The 6,011-nt window shown below is 41.8% G+C and overlaps 1 long non-coding RNA gene across 1 annotated transcript in view; it reads right to left on the reverse strand.

Annotated features, from left to right (window-relative positions):
- LOC136842451 (uncharacterized) overlaps nucleotides 1-4,983 on the reverse strand; it is a 31,044-nt gene extending 26,061 nt beyond the window's left edge. Inside the window, exon 1 of the long non-coding RNA XR_010854221.1 lies at nucleotides 3,975-4,983. This is a non-coding gene — a long non-coding RNA (uncharacterized lncRNA). The remainder of the gene's footprint in view (nucleotides 1-3,974) is intronic.
- Nucleotides 4,984-6,011: the final 1,028 nt, after the last annotated feature.

Raw genomic sequence — 6,011 nt, forward strand, 5'->3', positions numbered from 1 at the left:
CCTTTTTCTACTTCCTCATACTACAAAGAGAGAGAGAGAGAGAGAGAGAGTACTTAACACGAATAAAATGGGTTACAAATTACTGAATGTGACGATTTTTAATCGTATGTGTAAACGTTCATTTGTCCAGAATTTTAGATTCAGAATTGTCTTCTGAATCTAAAATTCTGGACAAATGAGCGTTTACACATACGATTAAAAATCGTACTTTACTATCATCGCTGTTGATTTCTGAAACAAAAGCAAAAGAGCAAAGCACACCGTGTAATCAAATATTCACGCTAATTCACCGCGTATTTGGCTCCCCGAGGAACAAACAGAATCAGAAATAAAAGTAAGAGCAAGACGAGAAGTATATTTTGTAGTACTAAAAGACTAGAAGAGGGAGAGAGAGTCTAAAATTTTCCTTTGTGCGGGTTCATTGTACCACCATCGGGACAGCAAGGGAAAAGTCTCCAACTATTTGGCCGCCATGTTCGTGCTCCTGAAATGGTGGAACAGTGGAACGCCTTGGCACGTTCGCAATAAAACGAGAGTTCACACTTTAAACTTGGTGTAGGGGAGGGGGGGGGGAAGGGGCTGTTTCCTTTGTGCAAAGAGCCAGCAGCTCTTCTCCTCGCCGCCGTTTCACACGCTACCGGCTGGAAAAATAAACTGGAGGGGGTCATGCACGTGTCGGCAGTACGCCAGCCGCGGGAGAACTTTTCTGCTATTGTCATGTGGAGCAGAAATTATGACGTTGGAAAGGGTCTAAGTCAGCCCTTTCCCTCCGCTATTATCTTCACTTGCCGAGGAGCGTAACCATTTGAAGGGAAGTTTTATTGCAGATTGAAAGGCAGTCAAGTCAGGCTTTTCCATTCTGCTGTTATCTTCGCTTGTCGAGGTGTATGGCCATGTGCAGGGAAGTTTTACCACACGTTAAAAGTTAGTTAGTATTGCTGTGTAACTCTCACTCAAAACAAACAGAGAGAGAGAGAGAGAGAGAGAGAGAGGAATATTGACTTGTCTTCATGACTTTAAAACACCTGGTTTAATTCAACTCAATATAAAGATCGTCCTTCAGTTCACCAAGTTTTTCATCAGGCGTGATAAACGAAAAACAATGGTAGTAGCAGTTATAACTGAGAGAAAGAGAAAGAGAGAGAGAGAGAGAGAGAGAGAGAGAGAGGTGGGGTGGGTGGGGGAAGGGGAATAGAGGGACAGAAAAAACAATGACAAATATGGCATGGATGCGCTGCGTTCAGATGCAGCCAAATATGGTTTTCATTGTTTAGGAATGAGGAGGACAACCACTAGGTTCGTACGACGATCGAGAGGTCGCCCAGAAAGAGATAGAGAGAGAGAGAGAGATTATATTACCAAAGATTACAGAGAGAGAGAGAGTTGGGGGGAGATTAAATTACTTAGGAATACTACGGCCCCAAATAATCCGATAACCTTTGTGTGGAAAAAAAATTAGACCTATATCAAACATAGAGTTGAAAGTATCCAGTATAGGTTTATAGGTCTAGCTACGCGATAGTCTTCCGGTATCTGTAGTGATACAAAGCGATATGCTTATTAATGGAACTCCGTTCTGTGCACTTAACTGCTCCTCAGGAGCAAAAAATCCACAAACTCAACCCACATCACCACCGAGCTGAAAAAGGACCCAAAGGGTCAAGTTGAGGTGAAGCTTTTCTTGGGTGGCGCCGCCGTCCCCAAGTGATCCTCGGAAGGTCAGGGCGATGGTGGTAACACACTCGTCAGTGTCGCCCTTCAGTGACTGCCGGGGGCGCCACGCCAGCGCGTACCTGTCACTACAGTGCCACTCCTGGGACACAGGTGTCGCACGGAAAATGGTTTTGTGTCCAAACGTCAAGGAGTTGCGTTTCGCAGTTTTTTTTTTTTCAGTAGAGTAAAAACGAATAGAAAGTTCTCCGTGAAAAATAAATTGAATAGAAACTGTTTAATAAAACTTTTCCAAACCATGTATCTTTAGGTCGACGAGCAAACTGCTTTTTATTTATTTATTTATTTTTTTGCTTTCTTGAAAGTTATGAACTAAACTTTCATTAGACGCACGTCTCCGAGTCTACTTTTAGGCGAGCGAGTTATACGTACATTTTTATTTACATTAGGTAAAATTGTGAAAATCTGGTGTTTCTGATGTGCTATACCTAACTGTACTTAGATCATACTGTATCATGACCCTCGTTCGTAACAGTACAGTCATCTCGGAAATAAAGCCTTGTACGTACCCTTGTTGTGGAGAGAGAGAGAGAGAGAGAGAGAGAGAGAGAGAGAGAGAGAGAGAGAGAGAGAGAGAGACTCATGCTAATACAGAGCCGATTAAATATGTAGTATGTAACGACATTAAGCGTTCATGAGACAAAAATGGTCGAAAAAATGAGAAAATTATGCATCATCCACAGATTCCAGGGCGAGTTACCAGTTAGACAATTCCTTTGTCATTTTTCTATGGAGTACCAACGCCTAACTTTACCCTCATTTTTTCTATCCTAGGGGTTCACGGGGTTACTTGGAAACAAAACTGATTAATACATGCTGATAAAATGACGCATTTTACATGTAAAATAAAAATAAAAATGCGTAAGCGCAACATCAGGTAGTCCTACGCTACATGCCTAAAATGAATATCAAATAACATCAGAGCGTTGGCATAACAGACTAAAAGCATGGCAATAAATACATCACTGGTGAATTCACTTATATAGAAACTGCCTTTTCGTTCTAAATATGGAATAAATGCTAATTTGACCACGTCATGAAAACTATGCTGGTTATTTTCGAATAGCGGTAGAAAAGCAGGTACCGGCAAAGTCTCTCTCTCTCTCTCTCTCCTGATGGAGGCGATTTTGAGGAAGATGGAGTGAAGCTGGACTCGTCACGATATAAAGTGGACTAGCGAGAACGCCCCTCTAACCCTTCCTAACCCCTCCCCCACACCACCACCACTCCCCCCAGGCCCCGGTCTCAGCCATCCCCCTCCCTCCCCCAGCATACTTTCTGGAGCAGATTACATGTGAATGACTTCACGCCACAGTTCCTCCCAAAAGTTCATAAAAATTCATGATGGCGAAACTGTCTCTCGTATACTAACGATAAAAAATTGGTGATTAAAATTCGAGGTGCAAGAGAAACTCAATAGGTAGCTACCAGCGCTGAAGAAGACAAGAAAAAAAAAAAAAGTGAAATGCTCTCAGGTTCAACAACCTCTGTGGGTCCCTTTTTTATGACATTTGTTCATTTTTTTTTTTTCTTGTAAAGGCAGTTCTTGGTCTCGGCGAATATTTCCGTGTTCAAACAGTATCATTGAAATGAACTGTCTAAATTGTTGAATTTTTCTCCGATGTATGAGCTGCTGGAAAAACTTTGTCACATTGCAGTAAGAAATTTTTTTGCGACGCTATGAAACCCTTCGAATTTTTAGTACTTATATTAAATGATTTATGTAACTGCATATACGCATAAAAAACGTTTAGAGGTACGCCTACAAAACACCTTTAGATACGCGTACTGGACACAGTATATAACATTACGACTAACTGCACCAGTTCCCAAACCATTATTTTATGCACAACCTATGGAAGTGTCTTACAGAAACCTTCAATTCTTTGGAAATAGAAATGGGTTCAAGTTGTAGATTCTCGCACCCCAAAGCAGTTCTCATCCACCCGCCCAACGGTCGAAATTGATTTAGCAAAGCGAGCAGCCAGTGCATAGGGAACGCAAGCACATGCTCTTTGAAGCTTCAAGGACATATAGGATCATTGCCTGCTCAGAACACTTGACAAAACAGATAATCTCGGTCAGAAAAGAAGCAATTAATCTCATATGACTCACACTACCAGACAATGGGTTTGCTATAGCGCTGAGGGAAGCAAAAAATAAGTTGGGAGGGGTTGGGGTGGGGTGAGGGGGGTATGGTTTTGGTAGGGGGTAGTTGAGAGAACTTGAAAACTGCTTCTCACCTGCTATGCCTTGAACTTGTTAGGGGGGAGGAGGGACGTGAGATAACCTTGTACCCAAGGTTCAGGATGCTTCGTTCGTCCCCCGCTCGGTCTTGGCAACACCAAACACTAACTAATGTAAAGCTTATTGTTTTCGCTCTCTTTCTCTGCGAACGCCGAGCCACGCGTTAAAGACGAGCTCACGAGGACCCGACGGAACGGAACGTTCGTACTAAATTCCGCGTGGGTGGCGACTGTGGGACTGGCGTCTCTCAAGGTGGTGTTAGACCGAGCCACACCTGCCTTGCAACCTGCTTCATACCACCGCTGCTACCTCTCCTACCCCAAACCTCCTCCAACCAACCGCCTTATCCCTCTGCCTCCCCACCTCCTCCTCCTCCTCCTCCTCCTCCTACTCCTCCTCCTCCTGCTACTCCAACGCCACTAACACATTCTCACCCGTCAACCAGGAACACACTCACGTAAGCAAGAACAAATCCTCGTGCCCCTGGCTGTTTAAAATCCTATAGCGTGTAGGACTAAGGTTCCTCGAAAAATTTAGAGCGGACGAGAGAAGAGAAGGGCGAGCCGCGATCCTTCTCCTCTCAAACCCAGAGTTGTACAGTGTAGGACTCTCAAACTTGGCCAGGAAGGAAGGAGGAGAGTGCGTGGTGTGCGTGGCGGAGGCGCTGAGCAGGTTATGGACCGACGAAGGCTCGGCCGAGTCGGAGTCAATGCGCCAACCCCAGTGGAAGTGTGTCGCAGCCCTGTGGTCCAATTCTACCCAACCGACGACCTCTCCCCCTCCCCCACCCTAACACAGGGTCTCATACCTACCGCCATAGCTCTCTCTCTCTCTCTCTCTCTCTCTCTCTCTCTCTGCCCTAGCTATCTTCATCATTATCATCCCTCCACCGCCACATTTTTTCTCTTAATCCCAAATAGTCTCGGGAGAAAATAAAAGCTGCCGAGTTACTCTTTCATGGCTATTAGATATATGCCACTGCTCGCTGGCTTTCTTTCGCTGCTCCATCCATACATATTCCTGAATACATTTTCGTTCATTTATATTTAGTAGAAGCAAGTCATGCTAATTTCATTGTAAAGAACTATTGTAAATATTGTATGTAGATTATAATGATTAAATAAAAAAAAAAGAATACATTTTCGTCATTGGCACGTCAGTAGGAGTTGAATGACAGGTGTCTGACGATATGCCATAATTCGCGTCTTATGCACGTTCAGATATTACTAGAACGTTGAAACGAGGCTAAAGGGAGAATAGAACAGTACAAGTCATTGCACTGCATCCCCGCAACTGACTAGTCAAATATGAAACTCTTTTACAAAAAACTTTCAGATTTTCTATAATTGACATATGCATACATAAATACAAATATATATATGTATATATATTTATATATATACATCTGTACATTATATATAAATATTGTGTATGTACAGACATATATATGACTATAAAATATTTTGTTCTAACATAATTCCATCCAGTTATAGTTACCTATATATATATATATATATATATATATATATATATATATATATATATATATATATATATATATATATATATATATATATATATTTGTATAATATATATATATATATTTGGGAGAGAGAGAGAGTTAAAAAATAAGTAAGCGTCACGTACAAAAGCTTTAGTCATGCTAATATTATAATAATAAACTTGTGATTACCTTTATTGCATTTGTGTAGTGTTATTATTACCTAATACAGATTAATTTTAGTAACTCTTCAACATTACTTTAAAAATTCTTGATTCCCGCGAAAGTCGGGTCGATGACCCTAGTTGTTGAGGCACCAATTTACAGAAATCAGTCGGTAGCATTCGGTGGTCGGTTTCCTGAAGAAATTTTTATTAAAGGAAGTCAGTGCTCAGCCTCTTGAACGAGAGAAGGTTATGGGAATCGCGGAAAATAGAAACAGTTTCAGAATTCCACAACTCAGAGACATATAATCATAACCAGTCTGGGAAATGTGTCCCTACTGTTGTAACAAGGTCAGTTTTTTTAGGGG

Source organism: Macrobrachium rosenbergii, chromosome 10 (genome assembly GCF_040412425.1).
Source record: "Macrobrachium rosenbergii isolate ZJJX-2024 chromosome 10, ASM4041242v1, whole genome shotgun sequence".
NCBI lineage: Eukaryota > Metazoa > Arthropoda > Malacostraca > Decapoda > Palaemonidae > Macrobrachium > Macrobrachium rosenbergii.